Raw genomic sequence first — 25,591 nt, forward strand, 5'->3', positions numbered from 1 at the left:
TCAAAGTCAGATCAAGCATCTTATCAGATCACAAAACAAATAAAAAATTAATACCAAGAGAAATTCTCAAAACCACTCAAATACATAGAACCTAAACAACTTGCTTTTGAATGCCTTTTGAGCAAGCAACTTAATTAAGGCAGAAATTTTTAAAATTTTGAAACAAAAAATGAAACACAACATACCAAAACCTATGGGGATACAGCAAAAGCTAAGAGCAGATTTTATAGCGCTAAATGCATACATCAAAAAGATAGAAAGTTCTCAAATTAACAACCTAATGCTGCATCCAGGAAAAACTAGAAAAACAAAAACCAACCAAACGCAAAATTAGTCAAAGCAAAGAAACAACAAAGACTATGTGAGGGTTTTTCTTTCTTTCTTTCTTTGTTTTTTCCAGAGTCTCTTGCTTTGTCACCCAGGCTGGAGTGCAACAGCATGATCTCAGCTGCTCACTATAACCACTGCCTCCTGGGTTCAGGCGATTCTCCTACTGCAGCCTCCCAAGTAGCGGGGACTACAGGCACATGCCACCACATCCAGCTAATTTTTTTGTATTTTCAGTAGAGACAGGGTTTCACCGTGTTAGCCAGAATGGTCTCAATCTCCTGACCTCATGATCTGCCCTCCTCAGTCTCTCAAAGTGCTAGGATTATAGGCATGAGCCACCATGCCCAGACAGAAACAACAAAGATTAAATGGAATTGAGACCTCAAAAGCCACACAAAGGATCAACAAAACAAAAAGTTGGTTATTCGAAAGGATAAACAAAGCTGATACATTACTATCTAGATTAACCAAGAAAAAGAGAGAAGATTCAAATAAGCACAATCAGAACTGATAAAGGTGTCATCACAACTGACACCACAAAAATACAAACGATCCATAAAGATTACTAAGAACATTTCTGTGTGTACAAAATAGAAAACCAAGAGGGGATAATTTCCTAGAGACATATGACTTTCCAAGATTAAAAGAATAAAAAATTGAAATCTTGAATAGACTAATAACAAGTTGTAAAGTTGAATCAGTAATAAAAAAATCTACCAACTAAAAAAAGCTCAAGACCAGATGGATTCATAGCCACATTCTACCAGATGTACAAAGAAGAGCTGGTACCAAACTTATGGAAATATTTCAAAAAAACTGAGAAAGAGATTCCTTCTTAAATCATTCTGTGAAGTCAGTACCATCTTGATACCAAAATGTGACAAAGATACAACAAAAATAGAAAACCATAGGCCAGTATCCTTGATGAATATAGACCCCAAAATTCCCTGGAAAATACTAACAAACCAAATCAAGAAGCATATCAAAGTCAGTTCATCACAATCAAGTGGATTTTATTTCATGGACGCAAGGATGATTCAACATATGCAAATCAATAAATGTATTACATGAACAGAACTAAGAACAAAAACTATACAATCATCGGAATTAATGCAGAAAAAACATTCAACAAAATCCAATGTCCTTTTATGATAAAAACCCTCGACAAACCAGGCATTGAAGGTACATACCTCAAAATAATAAAAACCATATATGACATGCCTACACATAATATTAATACTGAGAAGAGAAAAGTTGAAAGACTTTTAAATATGAGCACACAAGAATTCATGAATGAAATACATATACAAATTATGGATAAGTTATTTTCAATAAGTTGCAATGCAGTTGGCCACAATGAGATTCCACAGACACTGCTCAATACTTCTGCTAGTATTAACAACCATCATTTACAGAAAGGTCAAAAAGCCTGACATGCTGGACAATGTATTCAGTTGGTGCAAAAGTAATTGTGGTTTTAGACATTACTTTTAATAGCAAGGCTGCAATTACTTTGGCATTAACTGAATAATTTACATACGCCCTTTCCTTTAACTGTGTTGTTACTCTTTGAGTGATATAAGACATTTGACAGATATAGAAATTGCAGCTCAGGCCATAGTAAATGTTGGGGCACAGGTCTGATTGACTCCAACTACATTCTATATTGATGATATTAAAAACCTACATCACCAGTTAGGAAAGCGCTTTACGGTGACCAACTCTTAAAGAACTGTGAATGGAAAGAGGCTGTGGATCAATGGCAGGTTACATTGTTAGCAAGGTCCAGGTTTGGTTAGTATGGTATTACATCTTTAATGATGCAAAAACTATGATCTGCATTTATAGGTAAGAATCCTGAGCAGCAGACATAAGAATACTGATATTTATAGCCATCTACAATTATCAGCAATTCTGAAATCCTAAAACTTTACAAAATTATTTTTTTAAAAAAGGAAATGATGTCAAAATCTGATCTGAATTGGTGGCTATGTCTAGACTTTATTTCTGCCATGTAGGGTGACTATTCATACATTTCATGATAAAAATATTAATTATCAGATACTATACCAGACCCTGCTAGACTCATTTTATAAATGTTCATATAGGAATAGTATTATCTTTCTAAAGTTAAAAAAAGAAACAACCCTGCCTTTCCAAACATATCAAGCTCCATAGATGTGAATAATAAATTATATATCTTTTACCAAATTATGAACCAATTCCCATGAATGATAGTATGGTCTATTAAAAGAAAACTAGACTAATAGTTTGAAATCTTTGGGTCTCATCTAGCTTGTGAGTAATGAGTTGGGATCTTAAAAAAATCTTTACTTCCCTCTCCAGATTTCACTTTCCTAATCTTGGCCAAATATCCACAAGATCAGGTGAGAAATACAGATGAAAGAAGCAGAGAAGCTGTAGCTTCCAAGAGGGCAGAGGCCACAGCTAATTGCAAAACACAGGTCCTGGCTTTTGTCATATGAACAGGCATGGTCCAAGTATTCTGAAAAATCTGAGAAAAATACAGAGAACCATATTTTTATGTAAATTGACCTAATTTTTTTTTTAATAACCACTACACAAGCTGACAAAACAGATCTGTAGACTGAATACGATGCACAGACTGTAATCCTCAACTGACTGATGGGCTGTAACATCATCTTAAACTGCACTCAGACTCCGATTCCATTCCTTCTGGTTTTGCTTGCAGCTGGTCGTGACTTGTCTGTCTGAAAGCCCTCGTAGCACTTAACGTATTCTACTTAGTCAGCTGTTGGCATGGACTGCCTTCCATTTTCAGATATCTTTTCATATCTTCGTGTCTTTGATGCCTAACTAGATTATAAGATCCTTGAGGGTCCTTGAGGGTGATGAAGTATTTCTGAATTTCTGTAACAATTGGCTCAGTTCCTTGAACACAGCAAGGGCTTAATGAAAACATTTGAATCGATGTAAAAACAGGCTATAAATAGCTCTGGCTAAATCAGAAAGCCAAAGTCTGAGTTACTTGGATTCTTCACTGCCAGTGGGAGACGTTGTGGTAAAATCGCCCCAGTAGGGGCTTCAGAATCCAACAGATGTAAATCAGAATACCAGCTTCTTTGCTTCAAAACCTCTATGACCTTGAGCTTATTACATAACTGCTTAAGGCTCATTGTAAAATAGAACGTTAACAATACTCATTCTGTGGATTAAATGAAATAATATATAAAGCATGTGGCATAGCATAAATGTCACTTACTACTTGTTCTCTTCATTGCTTCTGTAGTCAAGGAAAGAGAAGGATTCTTACAGAAGAATGAGGACTAGTCCTCACATGACTCTTCACCATCTACAGAAAATCAGATCCAGTAACTACTGCAGAATCCACAGAGGTCAGGTATACCTACCTCATCGTAGTTTAACACGTTATCTAACATTACAGCGTACCCTATGTTATTTCAAACAAATTATGGTTTTCTGAGTTGAAAGCCATAGTTTGTTTGATATTTTCTGAGTTGGAAATGGTAATTTGCTTGATATCTATACAGATACAAGATACATGTAGCTTCAAAAAATAAAATAAAAAACAATATTTGACAAAAACTTGGCCAAGCAAAGAGCCATGAATAATTTTCAACAAATACCTGAAAGCAATTTAGTTAAGGATGTGGTTTCCAGGGTTATTTCGTGCAGACATAACAAACTTCTAAAACAATCCTGTTAGGAAAACATGGATAGTGGGTCAGGATTCAGACACCCTTGTGAAATTATGAATGTCTATCATTATAGGCTGCCTGAGAGAAGACTGCAGTCACTGTGGTACAAAAGAGACAGTACACAAGACTTCCAAAATGTTATAGACTGGTATCACAGAACCTTTGCACAAAAAGAGACTTAGCCAAGTGGTCCAGCCCTTTTCTCTACAACTTACTGAAGGTCATGTTGCAGCTACTTAAACACTTTCAGATGGAAGAGGAAGGCACTCCTTCTAGTGATAACCTTTGTCACTGCCTTATTGAGAGGAATAAAATTAAGGCAAGACCTTAGATCTGCTCTCTTAGTTTGTTTTCCGAAGACACAGAGGATAGCTTAATGTGTAAGCATCTGTATTTGTATGCATATACTGAATATCACATTGTATTCCTGGAATTATTTAAGATATGATAGATAATACAGAGTAAGTCTAACAGACTTTAAAAATATGACTTGCTTATCTTGATGGCAGAATCTAAACACCACAATTTACTTCAGAAAGTCTAAAATAGATACAATGCCCTGTGCACGGTGACCTGTCAGTATTACTCACTAATCATGTAGTTTGCCCTCATTATAGGATCAAAAGCATGAGAAGGAAAAAAAATAAGTTCCTACAATTTCTAGTCCACCTTTCTGAAACTGACTACTACAGTTAATCTACGTTATTCGTCCAACGTATTGTGCAGCTTATGCTTTGTCATTTTTGAAAAAAATGTATATATTTAGTATAATTCTGTCTGTGATAATTGTAAGAGTAAAGCTGGTTATATATTTACAATCATGAGGTGAAGACAATCAACCCTTTCTCCTTTAGCAGTTGTTGGCAGACCTCTTTTGTAAACTACCAGGTAATGAAAATAAGTTTTGTCAACCTTGCAGTCTCTGTTGCAACCACTCAACTTTGTCATTGTACAGGTATAGTAGCCACAGACAATATGTAAATGAATGGACATGTCTGTGATCTAAATTAAACTTTAGTTTCAAAAGCAGGTGGCTGCTTGGATGGAGCCCCCACACCCAGCATGGTGGAATGGGAAGAACATTGGCCTGAGAGTCAGGAAAATGAAGTTCTAGCTGTGGCCCTTCTTCTAGCTACCTCTATGATGGCAAACACTTCAGTTTTGGGCTTGAGTCTTCATTTCTAAATTGAACAAAGTAGATGATTTTTCTCTAATTTCAGTTTCAAAGTGTCGATGAATCAGTTATCAAAATCTCTTAAGCAGTACTAGCTATTGAATTGTTCAGGTTATGTGGCTGCTCCTTTCAGAACTTTGATTGGGGCTTTCCTTAATGCTCATTACAGGAGCTCTGAAAAGGCCCTCCTGAAAATCAGTCACCAATGTAGGTAATAGGAAGAGATAGGAAATTTCTCTTTCCTTAGGACAATGACAGAGACTGCTACTCAATAAACCCAACCTTAATGTTCCCAGATTTAGCAACTGTAATTTATTTGTTGTTTACCTGAAATTTAAATTTAACTGGGTATCCTGTATTCTACTCGACAATCTTACTCTAATTCCTTAATTTTAAAAAGGAGTCAGATTGTTGACACTTTTACATATGTATTTTCACATGTATTGAGCTCATTAGGTCTCACAGCATCCCACATGTTGGGCAGAGGGACCATTATCTTCATTCTAATAAGGAAAAAATAGAGGTGTCAGAACTTAGGAATTATGTGATCTCAGAGGGCTAAATGAATAAGTCTGAATATCCCCTAGCATCTTCAGAAAGATACAAGTATTTAGTTCATTATAGACCTACTACTTTGTACAACAGGTACTCAAAAAGATATATCTATCAAAACCATAAACTATTAAACTGCAGTTACTCTTCTATTTTGTCCATACAGTGCAACATTACAGCTATTTCCTAAAATAATATTCAAATGCATTATCATAGAGAAAACCTTTACCTGTCACAGCATGACTTCTTGACTGACATAATGAATTCTCCTTCTCTGGGAGAAAGGACAATTTTTTAAATCAATTGAAACAAGTCAATTATATAAAAATTTTATAGCATAAGATATTATCAAATATGAAACTAGGAAATCCAAAATTAAGTGTGGAGAGTGTTGGCCTAAAAGACAACCTAAATGATACACTTGTTCTCTCAGAAGATAAATTAAAAGATTGAAAGACATTTTATAGACGGCATGGATTTAAATATTTGATGATGTTTATATGACAACAATACAGTTTTCCTTGAGGTCAATGTAATTACTTGAGGCAACATTGCTTGCAGGAATCTTCAACCAAGATTAAAAAAACAGTCAGTCATCAAACTGAACTAACAAGGGGTACAGGAAAGAAGTATTGCCTTAATAATCTAAAAAACTCATTTACCTTAAAAAATGTCAGCATGAGCCAGGGCTATAAGCTAAAAGACTGTCAAAACAAGCCATGCCTTAGATGGAATGAGTGTGGTAACATGCTGTATTAGCATGGCAAAAATCTATTCTTCCTAAATTTTTTTTTTTATTGCATTTTAGGTTTTGGGGTACATGAGATGAACATGCAAGATTGTTGCATAGGTATACACATGGCAGTGTGGTTTGCTGCCTTCCGTCCCCTCACCTGTATCTGTCATTTCTCCCCATGCTATCTCTTCCCACCTCCCCACTCCCCCGCCCCTCCCCCATTTCCCCCCAATGGACCCCAGTGTGTAGTGCTCCCCTCCCTGTGTCCATGTGTTCTCATTGTTCAACACCCGCCTATGAGTGAGAATATACGGTGTTTGATTTTCTGCTCTTGTGTCAGTTTGCTGAGAATGATAGTTTCCAGGTTCATCCATGTCCCTACAAAGGACGTGAACTCATCGTTTTTGATGGCTGCGTAATATTCCATGGTGTATATGTACCACATTTTCCCTATCCAGTCTATCATCATTGGGCATTTGGGTTGGTTCCAGGTCTTTGCTATTGTAAACAGTGCTGCAATGAACATTCGTGTGCACGTGTCCTTGTAGCAGAATGATTTATAATCCTTTGGATATATACCCAGTAATGGGATTGCTGGGTCAAATGGGATTTCTATTTTTAGGTCCTTGAGGAATCGCCACACTGTCTTCCACCCTGTTTAATAAATGGTGTTGGGAAAACTGGCTAGCCATGTGCAGAAAGCAGAAACAGGACCCCTTCCTGACACCTTAAACCAAAATTAACTCCAGATGGATTAAAGACTTAAACATCAGACCTTCCTAAATTAAAAAAAAAAAAAAATGTGATGGTTTCAAGAATCATCCATGTCCCTACAAAGGACACAAACTCATCATTTTTTATGGCTGCATCGTATTCCATGGTGTATATGTGCCACATTTCCCTCATCCAGTCTGTTGTCAAAGAGCATTTGGGTTGGTTCCAGGTCTTTGCTATTGTAAACAGTGCTGCATTGAACATATGTGTGCAGGTGTCTTTATAATAGCATGATTTATAATCCTTTGAGTATATACCCAGTAATGGGATTGCTGGGTCAAATGGAATTTCTATTTCTAGGTCCTTGAGGAATCGCCACACTGTCTTCCCCAATGGTTGAACTACTTTACACTCCCACCAACAATGTAAAAGTACAAAGTCCTCTCTGTGTTTTTATATAAGTGTACAAATGATATTGAATTTGACCATGGATTTCCAAGTCTGAAAAAACAAAATGTATGAAAACAGCAAAGATACAAAATGGGCTGACTCTAACAAACATAAGCTTCAACTTACTAACAAGGATTTCAAAGACCATTCTCAGACTCATCAGAGAAATTACTCATCAGAGGAGTGAAAAAGAAATAAGCTTGTATTTTTTAGTTCTTATTATGTGCTAGGCTGCTGACCATCATGCTAGAAGAAAGAAATAGTCTTAGATATCATCTTAATCATCTATAACTACTGACTTACTAATTCAGATGATCCATAAGTATCTTTTGTTGATGCTAACCACAAAAATGAGATAAACTATTCCCAGAAGCTTCTCTGGAGATGACTCTGCTGACTGGGTTAAGGATGTTTTGAACTTTTCTCTCTAAGTTTAAAACTACTTAAGTAATATCAAAGTCATAATTAGAAATAAAGTAATTCAGATCTCTAGAATTTCGCATTGGTGTTCATGCTAATAAATAGTAAAATTTTGGGGTATGGTTAAGTAATCATTGAAGATAAATGTAATTAAATTCAATCCGTGCTTGCTTTGTTTCACATTAGCCAATACAGTGATTCCTTAATATTACTCCCTTCATTGGATGCCAGTAAGGGTAGCAGAGAGTAGCTAGGTGTTCACCAACACCATTTCCTCTTCCCACATGTACAAAAAGGGTACGTTTCCCAGTCTCACTTGCAATTAGATCAGGGCCATGGAATGAGCTCTTTCCAGTTGAATAGACTGGCCCCTAAAAGTTCCTACTGGCCTTCCTCCCACGGACTGAAAGTGAAGAACTCCAGGAAAGCAAAGCCACCCTAAAGAAAGAGCCCAGAAGCCTAAATTCTTACTTGGAAGATAGCCTCCAAATCTGCATTGAGATGTAATGGAGGCAAAAAATAAATCCTTGTTGTGATAAGCCACTGAGATTTGGGGGATATTTCTTATAGGGGCTTACCAATATGAACCAGGTATCAAAAAAAGGGCTCAGGCCCAATACTCTGTGTCACCTTAGCATGGTTCATTACTGAACACTAGTCTGAGATATAAAAGGGAGCAGTGAGGAAATCGTGAATAGTGAAAGCTGGCAGCAGAGATTATATACTGCAGAAAAAACATATTGCAGAGTGGAACTGGGAATCTAGGGAAGCTGAGGTTGTAGGCAAATCAGAGGAAACAACAGCAGAATTCCTGGAGTTGGCTCCCTTGTTAGGGCTCAAAAGGAGGCCACCAAGAGAGAGGTGAGCCCCTGAGGACTTTTCTGATAATACCTGGTGATTATCTCTCTGATCCAAGCTAGAAAGTGAGCTCCTGCATAGCCAGACCATTTGAAATGCATATTGAAGTCCAGACATCTGAGAGAGACAGTGTGGTTTGCATATCAAATTTGGAGACCTAGATATTAGCTCAGAATTCCAAGGATGTGGGAATTCTGAGCTAATATCCAGATCTACAAATTAGATATGCAAACCACATATCTAATGAATGAATCGTAAATGAATCTTAAATACTGGCAGTTTTCTATAATAAAAGTAATATTCATCAGCTAGAAATCCTTGCAGAATGAATTTATTTACATATCTTACTTCTCACTAAGTCTCATCCTTCTCTGATTTTGAGAACTTTATGTAAGACTTTCTTCCCATGAAAGCTTTCTTACCTGATGATGGTCAGTAAGAGCACATTAAGCCTCTAACATTTTGGGAAACACATAGAAAGTGATGGGAACGCTTTAATTAAAGCCTGTTTCCTGAAAGTAAATTAAACAGTACCTGTAATTATTCCTATTTAACTGCTCTTAACAAGATTATATGTAGTGGTTCCTGCTCATAGACTGAGTGCAAAGGAACAAGAAGTACCAGAAACTGGGGAGGGAGGTGACTGATGTGAGTAAATATCTATATAGAATATGTCCATTCAATTCTTCTGAATAAGCTTCTGGTTCATGTTAGCAGCGCGTGGGAAATCCACCACACTGCATTTCTTTCACTGTTTCTACCTGCATATTGAGTGAAACTGTACAAACTCAATAAAAATTTATTCTCTGTGATCCTAAGAGAACACAGTGGAAATCTAAGTCATCAACTTGCCAGCCCCCTAGTGCGTGAGGAAAAACCTGAGATGAGCTATCGACAGGTTCTCAAGCTCTAAGGTTGCCATTATTTTTTTAATCTTCTTAGCAACAAATTGACCACATTTATGCAGAGCCAGTAGGTCTAAGTAAAGATAGAAATAATAACAGAAATAAAATTATGGCAAGATCATGGAGCCATTGATCTTTCTGTTGCCCGTAGCTAGCCATATGACCTTACGTTAGTGACTGAACAATTTCCCGCACTTGACCTTTATAGGTTAAGTATCTTTTGTGAGAATAATTTCACCAAAAGTCAGACACAAAAAAGTTACATACCTGACAAACCTAAAAAAAAAAAAAAAAAAAAAGAAAGAAAGAAAGAAAAATTGAGGTAGGAAGTTGATGAGCAGTTAGACACAAAGAGGGATAAGAAAGCTTCTTAGCTTCTTAAATCCAGCTCCTGTTTTCACCTGGTTGTGGACCAAATCCCAGAAATTCTTGGGTGTTAAAAAAACAGTGACTGTCTTATCCATGAAACTCCTATTTCCCTTTGTGCCTCCTAAAATCCTGTCTTTCCAAGTTGAATTACATGGATTTGTCTCCCGGCCCTTTCCCCTCCTTCTCAAGGACAGATTCTCTAAGGCAGCTGTCTCCCAACTTGAAGTTGTTGTGCTGTATCCCACTAGTATTTTTCTGCCCCAAAAGAAAAAGATTTGTGGAACTCAGTGGAAGCATAACATTGCTTTCACACTTAGCACAAAGACTGGTCATTTTTTAAAAGGTCAAGTAATTCTTGCAGAAATTTTGGCGCCTAGAATTCATTCAAGACAGAATCTTCTTTGCAGTTTATTTTCCATGCTATTGCTAGAAAAATACTAGTTTGCTTCCATAAACTCTAATCTTCTGAATCTAGGAGAATAAAAATGAATGAGGGAGAAGTAAGTGAGGATGTTAAAAAAAATTTTTAAGTAACCACTATGCTCTACTGAGAGCTGATGACTCCTAGAAGAGATCTGAAATGAATGAAACAACTGCTACTGGCTCGGTCACATACCTCAATACTTCTCTCCTCCCACTGGGTGCTCTGTCCAAGCTCACCAAGGCCTCTAACATCCTAAATTCTTGCCCATCACCCCCTTCCCCACCACACACACCCTCATGAAGTCCCACACACCTCTTACTCAGCTTCCTGTGTGTCTTGCTTTGGAGTTACCCTTCCCCCAAATCAAACTCTCATTTACTTAAAGTACATCAACCAGGTTAGAATGAAAGCTAATTTGCTTCAAGTTTATGACTAATCTTCTTCCCACACACTCCTTAACATGCTCCGGAATGTTTTCTTGTTAACTCTAATTGGTGAAATTTCCATCAGTCTGGAGGGTATATGTTGAAATAGGAAGGCATCCTCTCTCATACAGAAATGAAAAAAACAAATACCACAGGTCTTCTCTTCATCTATCCCCACTACAATTCCCCAGGCCTACCCCTAATAGAAACTAATAAGCCTTTCTTTCCCTTCTCACCAACTTCCTAAGTCAAGATCAATGAACATTCCTAATTACAATTTTGTCTCTCAGTGAAAGGGGTCGAGTAGAATAACTGGGCTGTCTAGACTTACACCAAGCTAGAGTGGGATTTTCATGTCTCAGTTCCCAGTATTTTCAGGGGTCAATCATTACACAAGTAGGTCCCAAAATTTATGGAGGATCAGGATCACCTGAAGGGCTTATTAAAACCCAGATTGCTAGGTTCTACCCTGAGAGTTTTTCTAAAGCAGTGTGTTTGGTTGGGGTTAAAATTTTGCATGATTCTCAAGTACCCTGATTGATGGTCATATTACTGATCCAAGGACAACACACTAAGGACCGCTGATTTAGACTAAACTTTACCTCCATGTGGAAGGTAAAAAGCATTCCTGAAGTAGAGATCATATACTCAACAGCATAATGAGGTAAAAAAACATAGCATGTTTAGGAGTAGTGTCATCTTGCTTTATCAGAAGGTTGAGCATTGTGAAAAGTAGAAGAAAAATGGAATGGAGATAGCTTAGGGCTAGGAGAGAAGTATCCTCTCAGTTTAAAATGTGGTGCTGGGATCACCTCCTATAGGAAACTGTGACTTCTAACATGTTAGAAGAATCACACAGAGGATGGAGATTTTGTTTTGTTTTGTTTTTAGAGATGAAGTTTTGCTATTGTTGCCTAGGCTGGAGTGCAATGGCATGATCCCGGCTCACTGCAACCTCCACCTCCAAGGTTCAAGGGCTTCTCCTGCCTTAGCCTCCTGAGTAGCTGGGATTACAGGTACCAACCACCACGCCTGGCTAATTTTTTTTATTTTTAGCAGAGATGGGTTTCACCATGCTGGCCACGCTGGTTTTGAATTCCTGACCTCAGGTGATCCATCTACCTCAGCCTCCCAAAGTGCTGCGATTACATATGTGAGCTACTGTGCCTGCCGAGGACAGAGATTTTTAAGAGAAGTCATCTTGAGTCACTCCCCATGGCATGAATGAGTAATTTAAGTTCCTGGTATATGATACAGGCTGTCCAAATTCTGAGGTGCATTGTTCAAATTTGCAAACATCCAGGACCCTGATTCAAGTGACATATCTATGCTAAGAAGGAAGGGGTTAGAAAGTTTCTTTCTGTTCTCTTCCCATTCCCTTTTCCTTCCTTCCTCCTTGATTCTTTCTGCCTCCAAGGCATTCTAGAGCCACCATCAGGCTGTATACAATGAACAAGCTGGTAGTGCATGAAAAAGTTTTATAGAATGAGAGCCCTCCTTCAACATTCTCTTGCACCATGTTGATAAACTCATCCCCTCTTTTCTCTACCGTCTTGCTTCCTTTGCTCTCTCTTACCTTAAGCATTTCTGAAAGGACTTGCTATACCAATTCACTGACAAGGGAGGTAAGATTCCAAGGTTTGGACTTGAACACAGGGGTCTGTATACTTCCTCAGAGGCCTTTAAGTTGGTCTTTGTGCTCCAACCCAACTTCAACAGAGATCCGGTATGAAGGGAAATTGGGCAGTGATCCAATTAGAAAAAAAAAAAAAATGCTCTGATCCAGGGAAAAAAGCAAGCAAGCTTCCAAGAGCAAAGAGGTGTTTCTTTTGTTTGTACAACTAAAAGGCACTAAATAGAATACCATTTTTCTTCCATCCACTTAAATTCTGAGATAGCACAGACATTATTAAGTGTCTTAGGTGAGAATCAGACTCTGAACTAGACTTTAAGCAAAATCAGTTCATTTGGTAGAAAACAATGGCAGAGATGTGGCAAAGTGTGAAAGGAGAAGGAAGAAATCAACACAGAAAAGTCAGTTTCATGGGAAACTGGACTCACCTACTTTAGAAAATGGTATGAAACACACCTCTCAGTTGTTCTACCTAAGGGGAAGGGAACGTATCTACCAATCCTTTCTAGTTGTTAGTTAAGGGTCACTCCTAGGATGTTAATTTTTCTGCCTTTTTACTTACACTCAATGAGGCCTTACATATAATCAGAAAAATCATACAGAGAGGCACAGAAGCTAATGGAAGGTGTACAGTAGATGAAAATGGAGTACCCACAACTCTCTTGCTGTCATTTTGAGTATTTCTCTTCTTTAATCATTCAAGGGTCCTAAAATTTCCAGTTGTCAATAGTAAATGTACCCATTGGAAGCAAAACATGTATTTTAGTTTCCAAATTTTTCATTTCCTATTAGTGTTACCATAATTCCCCCCCATTCTGTTATTAGAATGACTCTCCCAATGTCTTTCCAGAAAACAAATGGTAAGGATAAATTTATTTGAAAAAATAAAACACCATCTATGCAAATATGTCTTTAAAATTTTGATAATTAGTTCCATGAAACAACTCAGAGAAGGAATGCTTAACACTTTCCAAATGTATACTGAGGGTAAGAAAAGGCATCAAATACATTTGCATTTTGTCTGGACATGGTTACAGGCTACAGTCCCTCAGCTGATCAGCTGGAGGGACCAAATAAATCTCTGTTATCAGTTCAACAGTAGCACTTACCTGTTTTGTGGCAGTGCATATCAAAGACCATTAAATAAAAAAAAAAGGATCTTGAGAAATATTTTTTTCAAGGTAAACACTCCCCAAAGTATACTAGAATTATTAGTGTGATGTAACTTTACTAGAGAAATGACAGAAAAGAAGACAAGTCTAATGATATATAATAATTGAGTTGGCAAGGACAAACTCCTAAGTAACTAATTTAGTGTTCAAGGAAACCTCAAAATGCATAAGCATGATTTTTTCATACTACAAATGAGTTTTTACAACCCATTTACATGTAGACACAGAGAAATTCTTGTAATATAGCACATAGCATCACCAAGCTTAACTCCTATAATAATGCCTATTAATCTGAAGGCTATAATTATAAAGAATAAATAAAATATGCCATCTTGATCAAACGGTGTAGGCCACAGTTGGTTCAGATGTTACAACAGTGCAGTTGATACAACTCACTGGGCAGTGGACTTCTTGAGCACAAAACAAAAACAAAAATCAACTGCATGAAAGTCAGCTCCGTTTATGCATAGTCTTCATTAAGGGTCAACAAGAGAAAATAAAATATAAAAAGAAAAAATAAATACGTTCATGAAAATGTCATTTGGGCTTTCATTTACCCGGCAGGTTAAAGAAAGAAAATGCAGGCTTAATGTCAATAACTGATATTGTGATATGCGTTTATAGTTGAAAATAGTCAACATGATACATCATAGAACCAGCAGAGAAAGTGGGAATTTCTTAAGGAGTGAAGAAAATCTTTCAAATTTGGGTCACATTCCCATATTTAAATTATAAACAGCAAGTAGATACTGAACATCCAGCTTAATGATCCTATCTTCTTGATTCTGCAAAGGCATATCAGCCTGTTTTTAGAGTATAAAATTCTAGATTCAGAACAGTTAATTCTATTCACAAAATTCTGTTGGCATGAAATCATCCTGTGACAATTTAACAGAGGGCAGCCTCAAGAAAGGCATTATAATCAGAGGATGCATAGACAAATCAGTCAATCAGTACCTCCAAGGAGCTTACAGTCTAAGAGGGAGAGATTGACAGGAGCACAAGAGTCAAACAGAAGTATCTATATGGTACATGGAGATGCAGAGAAGGAACAGTTAAATGATAGATAGGGATAAATAAGTACAACCACTAACGAAAACAGTTCGGAGGTTCCTCAAAGCTAGAACTAGAGCTATGATATGCTCCAGCAATCCCACTACTAGGTATATATCCAAAAGAAGAGAAACTAGTATATCAAAGTGATATCTGCATGCCCATGTTTATTGCAGCACTGTTCATAATAGCCAAGATTGGGAAGCAACCTAAGTGTTCATCATCAGATGAACAGATGAAGAAAAGTGGAAGCACCACTCAGCCATAAAAATGAATGACAGCCTGTCATCTTCAACAACATGAATTGAACTGGAAGTCATGGCATGTGTTAAGTGAAATAAGCTAGGCACAGAGAAACAAACCACATGTTCTCACTTATTTGTGGGAGCTAAAAATTTAAACAATTTAACTAATGGAGAAAGAAAGTAGATGGTGGTTACCAGAAGCTAGGAAGGGTAGTGGAGGGTAGGAGAAGGGATGTGGGAATGGCTAATGAGTCTGGAAATAAACTTAGAATAAATAAGATCTAGTATTTGATAGCACAACAAAGTGACTACAATCAACACTAACTTATTGTGCATTTAAAAATAAGTAAACTAGCATAATCAGATTGTTTGTAACACAAAGAAAGGATAAATTCTTGAGGCAATGGACACTCCATTTACCTGATGTGATTATTACACATCATACGTCTGTATTAAAGTATCTCAGGTACCCCATAAATGTATACATTTAATATACACCCAAAAAATCATAAATTAAAAAATATATAGCAGGGAAGTATGTCACAGAAAGCTGTATAAATAATTTGACACTCAGGTTATCTGTTAACTGTGGATTTTACATTTGTATTTTTGCAAAAGTCAGTTTCAAAGTTCTAGAACATATTTTGAGTTAAGAATAAGAAAATTTAGGCTGGGCATGGTAGCTCAGGCATGTAATCCCAACATTTTGGGAGGCCAAGGTGGGTCACTCACTTGAGGTCAGGAGTTTGAGACCAGCCTGACCAACATGGTGAAATCAGATCTCTAATAATAATAATAATAATAATAATAATAATAATAAACTTTCCAGGTGTGGTGGCACACTCCTGTAAGTCTCTTCTACTTGGCAAGCTGAGTCAGGAGAATTACTTGAACCTGGAAAGCAGACGTTACAGTGGATCGAGCTCATACCACTGCCACTGTACTCCAGCCTTAGTGATAGAATCAGACTACATCCCAAAAAACAATAACAATAATGAGAAAATTTAAGAGTCAAATGGAATTCTAAATGTATTAGGTTGGTGTAAAAGTAATTGTGGATTTTTGCCATTACAACCAACATAATATTTTTCTATATCCTTTTAGTTGGATAGTAACCACATCGCTGAGAACTATTTCTGTCACTGAATACTTATAAAATCAAATTAACAACTATATTGAAGACATGGTTCTAGGTGACAAGTGAAAGCAAACTAAGTAAATAAATACATAAATAGTTAAAGCACAGCCTTTACAACCCAGGAAGGAAAGAACTTAAATAAATTTTAGTACATAAAGAGCTAAATATTAAACTCTTAATGTAGGTTTTAACAAATGAAAAGTCATCCTTTCTTCTTGGATAAAATACTTCAACACCAAAAATATGTAATTCATTATTCAATCCTTGTGTTTATTGTAATCTCTGTAAAATACCAACAAAAATTTTCAAAGTCAGGAAGTGAGATTTAAAGTTGATATAACAGAAACACTTGAAGTAAAAAAAGAAAATTCATAGATCCACCATAGAACCACAGCCATCTGATCAGCAGCTAGCATCACCAGATACTGAAATATGTACCAAAGTCTCTATATTTGAAAGACTGTGACATGGTATGTTGAATAGAGAGACTAAGCAGTGGGAAACAAATTATAAATTCAAAAAAAACCCAAATACAAATTAAAATAGAAATTTGATATATTAAATTGTCAACTCAATCCACTAGATTAAAAATATACTTTTCGATCTTCTCAAAGATGGCTGAATAGGAACAGTTCTGGAGTGCAGTTCCCAGAAAGAACAAGACAGAGGGTGAGTGTTCACCACATTTCCAAATGAGTTTTCACTGCCCACAGACCAGGAGATTTCCCGGCCAAAAAGTGCCATGAGTATCCAGAATGACTGCTTCAGCTGGTGCCTCCAGATGGCTCACAGAAACTCACACAAATCTGGGTAGCCATTTCAACTGGCACCTGGAATGCCTGAGAGACAGAACCGCCCATTCAACTGAAAGGAAGGGGGCTGTGACAGGGAGCCAGGTGATCTGGCTTGATGGGTACCACCCCCACAAAACAAGCAATCGGAAATGCTCTGGAATGAGTTTTGCAACAAGCATAGCTGGACCTGGGATGGTTCAGCTTGGTGTGGGTAAGGGCGTCCACCACTACCCAATACCGAGGCAGTTCACCACTACCAAGGCAGTCCACCACTACTGAGGCAGTCCTAACTGCCTCAAGGAATTTCACACAGCAGCTGGGCAGAGCCCATGGCAGCTCAGCAATGCCTCTGCAGGCAGACTGTGACTGGGTGATCTCAGTGCAGGGCAGGACATCTGTGAAAAAAGGCAGCAGCACATTACGAACTTATAAATAAAGCCCAACCTTCCTAGAACAGAGCATCTGGGAAAAGAGGTGGTTATGAGTTACACTGCAGCAGACTTAAACATACCTGCCCAGCAGATCTGCACGGAAAAATGAAGCTCCCAGCACAGCACTTGAGCTCCTATAAAGGACAGAATGTCTCCTCAAGCAGCTCCCCTACACCTGTATACCCCAAAAAACACCTCATAAAGGAGAGCTCAGGCCAACATCCGGCATGTACCCTTCCAGGATGAAGACAACAGAAGAAAACAGCAGCAACCTTTACTGTTATGCAGCCATTGCAGGTGATCCCCAGGCAAGCAGGGTCCGGAGTGGACCTTCAGCAGTTCTGTAGCAGAGAGATCTGACTGTTAAAAGCAAAACTAAGAAACAGAAAGAAATAGCTTCAACGTCAACAAAAACAATGTTCACTCAGAGACTCCATCTGAAAGTCATCAACCTCAAAGACCACTGGTAAATAAAGCCAAGAAGATGGGAAGAAACCAGCCCAAAAAGGATGAAAACACCAAAAACCAGGATGGCTCTCCTACTCCAAGGAATCACAACTCCTCACCAGCTAGGTAACAAAGCTGGATGGAGAATAAATCTGATGAATTGACAGAAACAGGCTACAGAAGATGGGTAATAACAAACTTCTCAGAGCTAAAAGAACACCTGCTAATCCAATGCAAAGAAACTAAGAACACTGAAAAAAGGTTAGATGAGATGCTAAATAGAATAAACAGCTTAGAGAATATAAATGACCTGATGGGGCTGAAAAACACATCATGAGAACCTTGCAAAGCATAAACAAGTTTCAATAGCCAAATTGGCCAAGCAGAAGAAAAGATATCAGAGATTGAGGACCAACTCAATGAAATAAAATAAGAAGGCAAGATCAGAGAAAAAAGGAGTGAAAATAAATGAACAAAGCCTCCAAGAAATATGGGATTATGGGAAAGGACCTAAACTACAGTTGATAGGTATACCTGAATGTGATGGAGAGAATGAATCCAAGTTGGAAAACACTCTTCAGGGTATTATCCAGGAGAACTTCCCCAACCTAGCAAGGCAGGCTATCATTCAAGTACAGGAAATACAGAGAACACCACAAAGATATTCCTCAAGAAGAGCAGCCCCAAGAAACATAATCCTCAGATGCACCAGGGTTGAAATGAAGGGAAAAATGCTAAGGGCAGCCAGAGAGAAAGGTCAGGTTACTTACAAAGGGAAGCCCATCAGAATCACAACAGATCTCTTGGCAGAAACCCCACAAGCCAGAAGAGAGTGGAGGACAATATTCAACATTCTTAAAGAACTTTGAACGTAGAATTGCATATCCAGCCAAACTAAGATTCATAAGTGAAGGAGAAATAAAATCCTTTATGGACAAGCAATTGCTCAGAGATTTCATTACCACCAGGCATGCCTTACAAGAGCTCCTGAAAGAAGCACTAAACAAAGAAAGGAACAACCAGTACCAGCCACTCCAAAAACGTACCAAATGGTAAAGGCCATTAACACAATGAAGAAAACCCATCAACTAACGGGCAAATCATCCAGTTAGCATCAAAATGTCAGGATCAAACTGACACATAACAATATTAACCCTAAATGTAAATGGCCTAAATGCCCCAGTCAAAAGACGCAGACTGCAAATTGGATAAAAAGTCAAAACCCATTGGTGTGCTATATTCAGGAAACCCATCTCATGTGCAAGGACACACAGAGGGTCAAAATAAAGGGATGGAGGCAGATTTATCAAGCAAATGGAGAGCCAAAAAAAGCAGGAGTTACAATCCTACTCTCTGATAAAATGGACTTTAAACCAACAAAGATCAAAAGAGACAAAGAAGGGCATTATATAATGGTAAAATGATCAATGTAACAAGAAGAGCTAACAATCCTAAATATATACACACCCAATACAGGAGCATCCAGATACATACAGCAAGTTCTCAACAACCTACAAAGAGACTTAGACTCCCACACAATAACAATGGAAGGCTTCAACGCCCCATTGTCAATATTAGACAGATCAATGAGAGAGAAAAGTAACAAGGATATCCAGGACTTAAACTCAGACCTGGACAAAGCAGACCTAATAGACATCTACAGAAATTTCGACCCCAAATCCACAGAATATACATTTTTCTCAGCACCACATCACACCTACTCCAAAACTGAGCACATAATTCAAAGTAAATCACTCAACAAATGCACAAGAACAGAAATCATAACAAACAGTCTTTCAGACCACAGGACAATCAAATCAGAACTCAGGATTAAGAAACTAACTCAGAACCATACAACTTCATGGAAACTGAACAATTGCCTCCTGAACATCCACTGGATAAACAATGAAATGAACACAGAAATAAAGATGTTCTTTGAAACCCACCAGAACAAAGATACAACATACCAGAATCTCTGGGACACATATAAAGCAGTGTCTAGGGGAAATTTATAGCAATAAATGCCCATATGAGAAGGAAGGAAAGATCTAAAATTGACACCATATTGTCAAAATTAAAAGAGCTAGAGGACCAAGATAAAAAAAAAAAAAAAAAAAAAAAAAAAAACCCTCAAAAGCTAGCAGAAGACAAGAAATAACTAAGATCAGAGCAGAACTGAAGGAGATAGAGACACAAAACCCCTTCAAAAAATCAATAATTCCAGGAGCCAGTTTTTTGAAAAGATCAACAAAATAGACCACTAGCCAGATTAATAAAAAAGAAAGGGGAGAAGAATCAAATAGATGCAATAAAAACCGATAAAGGGGACATCACCACCAATTCCACAGAAATACACACGATCATCACAGATTACTACAAACAACTCTATGCACACAAACCAGTAAACCTGGAAGAAATGGATAAATTCCTAGACACTTGCACCACCCCAAACCTAAACCAGGAAGAAATTGAAACTTTGAATAGACCAATAACAAGGGTTGACATTGAGGAAGCAATTAATAGCCTGTTAAAAATTAAAAAAAGTCCAGGTCCAGATGGGTTCACAGCCGAATTCTACCAGATGTGCAAAGAAGACCTGCTACCATTCCTTCTGAAACTATCTTAAACAATCCAAAAAGAGGAAATCCTTCCCAAATCATGTTATGAGACCAACATCATCCTGATACCAAAACCTGGCAGAGACTCAACAAAGAAAAAGAAAACTTCAGGCCAATATCCATGATGAACACAGATGCAAAAATTTTCAATAAAATATTGGCAAACTGAATACAACAGCACATCAAAAAGCTTATCCATTACAATCAAGTAGGCTTCATCCCAGGGATGCAAAGCTGGTTCAATATATGCAAGTCTATAAATGTAATCTACCACATAAACAGAACCAAAGACAAAAACCACACAATTATCTTAATAGATGCAGAGAAGGCCTTTGACAATTTTCAACAGCCCTTTATGATAAAAACTCTCAATAAACTAGGTATCAAAGGAATGTATCTCAAAATAATAAAAGCTATTTAAGACAAACCCACAGCCAATATCATACCAAATGGGCAAAAACTGGAAGCATTTCTTTTGAAATCTGGCACTAGACAAGGATGCCCTCTCTCACCACTCCTATTCAATATAATATTGGAAGTTCTAACCAGAGAAATTAGGGAAGAAAAAGAAATAAAGCATATTTAATTAGGAAAGGAGGGAGTCAAACTGTCTTTATTTGCAGATGGCATGATTGTATATTTATAAGACCGCATCATCTCGGCCCAAAATCTCCTGAAACTGATAAACAACTTCAGCAAAGTCCCAGGATATAAAATCAATGTGCAGAAATCACAAGCATTCCTAAAAACCAACAACAGACTAACAGCCAAATCATGAGTGAACTCCCCTTCACAATTGCTACAAAGAGAATAAAATACCTAAAAATACAACTAACAAAGGATGTAAAGAACTTCTTCAAGACCAATAAACCACTACTCAAGGAAATAAAAGAGGACACAAATAGATGGAGAAGCATTCCATGCTCATAGTTAGGAAGAATCAATATTGTAAAAATGGCCATACTGCCCAAAGTAATTTACAGATTCAATGCTATCTCCATCAAGCTATCATTGATCTTCTTCACAGAACTAGAAAAAATCACCTTAAACTTCATATGGAACCAAAAAAGAGTCCACATAGCCAAGACAATCCTAAACAAAAAGAACAGAGCCAGACGCATCACATTACCTGACTTCAAACTATACTGCAAGGCTACGGTAATCAAAACAGCATAGTACTGGTAATAAAACAGAAATATATATCAATGGAACAGAACAGAGACCTCAGAGGCAACGCCACACCTACAACCATCTGAACTTCGATAAACACGACAAAAATAAGCAATGGGTAAAGAATTCCCCATTTAATAAATGATGTTGGGAAAACTGGCTAGCCATCTGCAGAAAGCAGAAACTGGACCCCTTCCTGACACTTTACACCAAAATTAACTCCAGATGGACTAAAGACTTAAACATAAGACCTAACACCACACCATAAAAACCCTGGAAGAAAACCAAGGCAAAACCATTCAGGACATAGCCATAGGCAAGGACTTTATGACTAAAACTCCAAAAGCATTGGCAACAAAAGTCAAAATAGACAAATGGGACCTAATTAAACTCTAGAGCTTCTTTACAGCAAAATAAACAATCATTAGAGTGAACCAGCAACCAACAGAATAAGACAAATTTTTGCAATCTACCCATCTGACAAAGGGCTAATATCCAGAATCTACAAAACAATAAAACATATTTACAAGAAAAAACAAATAAACCCATCCAAAAGTGGGTAAAGGATATGAACAGACACTTTTCAAAAGAAGACATATATGAGGCCAACAAACATATGAAAAATGCTCATCATCACTGGTTATTAGAGAAATGCAAATCAAAACCACATTGAGATACCACCTCATTCCAGTTAGAATGTCAATCATTAAAAAATCTGCAATATAAGACCCTCTGTAAACACACCAACCTCATCACCTACCCTGGGATGGGATGTTTGAAAGGAATGATGTGCTTGAATATTTCAATACAGGAACACATGAAGAGACAAAATGATCAGAGCTGAAAAAGAGCCTGGGTTCAGGCCAGGGTTTTCCTCCTGAAATATTCCTCACCTTGCCCCTGGCCCATCTCCCACACTCCCCACACCCTTCTTCCATGGGGATAAGATAACTACAACCCATGGGCCAGATCTGGGATGCCTTCTGTCTTTGTAAATAAAGTTTTATTCAAGCACATCAAAAAAAAATCTGGAGACAATAGATACTGGAGGGGATGTGGAGAAATAGGAACACTTTTACACTGTTGGTGGGAGTGTAAATTAGTTCAACCTTTGTGGAAGTGTGGCGATTCCTCAAGGACCTAGAAATAGAAATTCCATTTGACCCAGCAATCCCATTACTGGGTATATATCCAAAGGATTATAAATCATTCTATTATAAGGACACATGCACACATATGTTCACAGCAGCACTGTTTACAATAGCAAAGACCTGGAACCAACCCAAATGCCCATCGACGATAGACTGGACAAGGAAAATGTGACACATATATACCATGGAATACTACACAGCCATAAAAATGGAGTAGTTTATATCCCTTGTAGGGACATGGATGAACGTGGAAACCATCATTCTCAGCAAACTGACACAAGAACAGAAAATCAAACACTGCATGTTCTCACTCATAGGCGGGTGTTGAACAATGAGAACACATGGACACAGGGAGGGGAGCATCACACATGGGGGTCTGTTGGGGGGGCAAGGGAGGAACAGTGTGGGGAGGGATGTCAGGGAGGGATAACACAGGGAGAAATGCCAGAGGTAGGTGACGGGCGGAGGGAGGCAGCAAACTACATTGCCATGTGTGTACCTATACAACAATCCTGCATGATCTGATCTGCAGCTGTTCCCCAGAACCTAAAGTACAATTTATAAAAAAGGACTATATAGTTTGTAACATTCTTAATGATGCACTGTGATAGCCATTAAAGCATCTTTGAACTATGCACACTTAGTGGTTTCAACGTCTCTTCAATGTTATGTATTCTCCAAAAAGAACAGGAATACAGGGCGGGCGCGGTGGCTCAAGCCTGTAATCACAGCACTTTGGGAGGCCAAGGCGGATGGATCACGAAGTCAAGAGATCGAGACCATCCTGGTCAACATGGTGAAACCCCGTCTCTACTAAAAATACAAAAAATTAGCTGGGCATGGTGGCGTGTGCCTGTAATCCCAGCTACTCAGGAGGCCGAGGCAGGAGAATTGCCTGAACCCAGGAGGCGGAGGTTGCGGTGAGCCAAGATCACGCCATTGCACTCCAGCCTGGGTAACAAGAGCGAAACTCTGTCCGCCCCCCACCCCCCACCCCCCAAAAAAAAGAACAGGAATACACCAACTATATTTGATTTCAAAGAAGGAAATGTTAGTTTAATCCTGCAGGCAGAAAGACATTTTCTTCTTGTAGATGTTAGTGTTATCAATATATATTCATATGAAGCATGCTTTATTTCATCTCCAAAACTTTCTGGAGAATAGATATTCTGAATGCACAAACTGTGTTTCTGAGTTATAATACCATAGCAGTGAGACAAAGCTGATGAAAAAATAATCTTTTTCTTTGAGGCATCAACTGGAAAACCATTAGATGATGGAAAATTCCTTTCTTGTAAGAATGAAATCTTGGAAATTTTTCTGGATCAAAAAGGACTTACCAATAATAGAAAAGTTGCTTTTATTGATAAAAATAGAGATATCTATATCTCTTCTGTGAAACAATTTGGGAAGGAAGAACAAATGCTCAAATTTGGAACAATTGTGCATACTTTGGCATGGAGTGATACATGCAATATCCTTTGTAGACTTCAAGATACTCAATTTGCAGTGTGTATTACTCCAAGACAGTTTATGTGGACAGTTATATTTTGCCTAAAACATTATATAAAAGGGATACAAGTGAATTCAACAGAAATCCCCACATTGTGAGTGTTGTTGGAAATCAGGTAACTATAAGAAGACTTAATGGCCCTCTGGTTCCCATCAGTGTATCACCATATCCTACTATTCTCCATGAACATGCAGGCAGTTCAAAATGGGAAGATCCTGTAAGACTTCACCACTTTATTGAGGAGCAAACCATGTGAGCTTGTCTAGCTGCTATGGCAGTTGCTAACTGAGATATGACTATTGCAGAAAAAGCCTATGCAGCAATTGGTAAAATGGACAAGTTTTAGTACATTGATTCGATCAAAAGTCTTCCATTTAAAGAATCAAAAATGGTCCACATACTAAGATTTAGTGGGAATATAGAGGAGGGTGAAATCGTTCTTCAGGCTGTCCTCATTTATTAAGCAATCTAGATCAGTTTTCATCTCTACAACTGAGAAAGGGCACTGGGATTGGCTGTAAAATATAAAACACATGTTGATACAGTTCTTGCTTACTGTCAAAAGTTTTTGGAGACATTTGGTAAACATGAAACTAATAAATGATACTTACAGTATGCAGAAGGTCTCCAAACAGATTTAGAGAAAAATCAAAGCCAAAATTGAGATTAAATTTACAAAAAAAATGAGAACAATCAAAAAGCAGCCAATTAAGTAAGAATATGGGTATAAAGCCCTAAATGCCATGCTTATCAGTAAGAAGTTTTGTCTTTTGAAATAAATTCTGATTAAATAAGGATAAGCATGGTTTGGTGGCTAAAGAAAAACACATAATCTTTAAGTAAGTATAAACACTTGTTGTGTATTTAATGTAAAAGTATATACAGAAAGATGAAACACAAAGCAATTTATAAACTTCCATGTTTTATATTTTCTATTCGAATAATTAGCAAATACTATGATATACATATGAAATGTCTGTATAGTGTTGATTGTATTTCTGGGTTTTGCCCATTATTTTATCCTTGAATCTTCAGCCTGAATAAATATGAATTTTGATAATAAAACATTTGTATATTTAAAATGTATGTTATCGTTCATTTCTATTTGACCTCTAAATTGTGAAATGCCTCCAAAAGTTTATTTATAGAAGAAAAACACATGAGGATA

At 37.5% G+C, this 25,591-nt stretch overlaps 1 protein-coding gene and 1 pseudogene across 1 annotated transcript in view; one reads left to right on the forward strand and one right to left on the reverse strand.

Annotated features, from left to right (window-relative positions):
• UNC13C (unc-13 homolog C) overlaps window positions 1-25,591 on the reverse strand; it is a 586,273-nt gene that overhangs the window by 526,840 nt on the left and 33,842 nt on the right. The window lies entirely within an intron of this gene.
• On the forward strand, window positions 17,752-25,161 carry LOC104652589 (intraflagellar transport protein 80 homolog pseudogene; annotated as a pseudogene).

This window comes from Saimiri boliviensis, chromosome 2 (genome assembly GCF_048565385.1).
Source record: "Saimiri boliviensis isolate mSaiBol1 chromosome 2, mSaiBol1.pri, whole genome shotgun sequence".
In the NCBI taxonomy this organism is placed as follows: Eukaryota; Metazoa; Chordata; class Mammalia; order Primates; family Cebidae; genus Saimiri; species Saimiri boliviensis.